The sequence below is a fragment of the Geotrypetes seraphini genome, chromosome 8 (genome assembly GCF_902459505.1).
Source record: "Geotrypetes seraphini chromosome 8, aGeoSer1.1, whole genome shotgun sequence".
Classification (NCBI taxonomy): domain Eukaryota; kingdom Metazoa; phylum Chordata; class Amphibia; order Gymnophiona; family Dermophiidae; genus Geotrypetes; species Geotrypetes seraphini.
This window is the reverse complement of record NC_047091.1, coordinates 44,602,205-44,604,704: the sequence shown is the minus strand read 5'-3', so window position 1 is coordinate 44,604,704 and position 2,500 is coordinate 44,602,205.

Sequence of the window (2,500 nt, the reverse complement as noted above, 5' to 3'; positions counted from 1 at the left end):
CTTCCCAAAAACCGTGTAAATATCCACCAATCCCGCCCCCTCCCCCACCTGCTTCAAAAATAACTCATCGTAACTTAAGGAAAATTTCCTCCCTTCCCTATCCTCTTGCCTCACCACCGCATTAAAGTCCCCCCCCCCCCACACCACCCTCCTGGCCATATATAAATATGGCCGCACCCTGGAAAGGAGAGCCTTACGCTCCCATTTCCTTTGTGGACCGTAGATATTCACCAACCGCAATTCCTCTCCTTCCACCTTGACATCCAATATCAATCCCCTCCCCCCACCCACTTCCACAACCCTACGGACCTCCACTGCTCTGGAGCGAAACAACATTGCCACCCCCCCATATGCCTCCTGGGCCAAAACCCAGTACGATGGCCCCCATTTCCAGTCCCGTTTCGCTTTCCATAGGATACTTGGGTGATCCACCCTTGTCTCCTGTACCAAAATGACGTCCAAGTGTTTGGAAGCCAAAAACTCATATACTATGGATCTCTTCCTCTCCGTACGGAGACTAGCAACGTTTAAAGTTGCGATGGTCAAACCGGGACCCCCCATCATAAGACTAATTTGGATTTCTTCCCCCCCTTCTCAACACTCCCCTCCTCCACACCCCTCTTTACCACCACCCCTGGCGGGACCAGCTCGCCCTCTGCCAGAAACACTTCTTCCCCCATTCCTTCCCCTCCCTTATTCTCCCCTTCCTTGATCACATCTCTCCCTTCCCTGAAAGCAACCCCCCCTACTACCTCCTGACCCCCTCCTACATGTTGAACAACCCCAACCCCACCACTTCCTTCCTCCTTGGCTGCCATCCCACGTTCCTTTTTCCTAACCCGCAGCCTCTCCAATACCACCACCGGGCAAGCACGCTGCTCGTCCTCCCCCCCTTTCCTCTCCTTGGACTCCCCAGCCCCCACCTCTTCCTCCAGTGCCAAGACGCGGAACCGGTTACTATCCTCAACCCGAGCCCCCCTTTAACCCCGCAGACGCTTCCCTGCCGTCTTACTGCGTACCTGTTCCCATGTCCCCCCATCCCCTCCCTCTCTCCCATCTCCCTCTTCCTCCCCAGTTTCCTGCACCAACCCTCCACTACCCTGTCCATTATCCTGACCACCCTCCATGTCCGGTCTCCCTTCCTGATGGCTCTCCTGGGGTAACTTCCCCGGATCACGCTCCCGGGGTTCATTTCGTCCCTCACCCTCTTCCCCCCATCCCCCTTCATCCACCCGCCACCGATTATGAGCAGCCTTCGGACACTTACTGAAGGGATGTCCCAGGCACCCGCACAGATTACATCGAATCAGGTCACACTCCTCCCCAATATGCCCTTTCCCTCCACACTTGATACACAGCATGGTGGGACAAACCATACTCAAATGCCGGAATGACCCACAGCGGAAGCACACTCTGGGCTGCCCCTTGTAAAAGCACTGTATTCGTTCCCTCCCGATAAACGCCACCGGTGGAACATGCTGGATCACATTGCCTACCTCGTTCAATTTCATATTGGCCGTCCAACCGCCGGCCCAGACCCTACTTGGATCCATGATCTTAACTAATGGAGTCCGAAGCGCCCCATACCGGTTTAACCAGTAGGTCAGGTCTGAGCAGGGAATGGACTCATTCCGCACCAATACAGTGACTTGGACCAGGTCAGGTTTGCTAACTGGGATAGTTCTCAATTCAGCCCACTGCCCCCTCCCCCTCCCCCTCCCCCCCTCATATTTCTCCCAAAAAACCTCCAGACCCCTTTGCGTCTGGAAGCTGACATCATATTCTGGCACCATTACCGGATGTATGCATGCATATAGATCCTCAGGAATAAACCCCATATCCAATACCATTTTCAGGACCTTATCCCTTGCCGGCCTATTCCCCGCCCCCACCCACTTCAACTACACCACATTACGCCTTTTGAAAACCCCACCTCCACCACCCCACCCACCCCCACCCATACCAGTTCCACCACCACCACCCCACCCACCCCCACCCATACCAGTTCCACCACCATCCTCCCTCCTCCCCCCTTGTACAGGAGGACCTCTCCCCCTAACCCTACCACCCTGCCCTGTTCCCCCCACCACCACATCAGCAAAAGATATACCCCTCATAACCCCTACCCTATCACCCTTCCCACCACCCGCAAGTCCCCCACCCTCTCCAACCCCCACCCCCTCCCCTGTCACCGCATCCCCAGTCACATTCCCTGGGACCTGACCCGTGTCCAACTGCTGTATGGGGAAGTCCTGCACAAGTGCTTTGGGGACAGACGCTGGATTTCCTCCGTGCCGTTTTTGCTGCAAATCAGCCCCTTCTCCAACAGGTTCTTCTGGCAGCACCAGCTCCTGAAAGTGCACTGGTTCCCGCTCCAGTTCTGGACTCAGCTCCTGGCTCCATTCAATGCTTTCCACCATGCCGGAAACACCAGCTAACTGTGCACTGCTCTCTGGGACAGTTAGTTTCAGAGAGCTCCTCCCAGAGGCAGCCTGCTGCT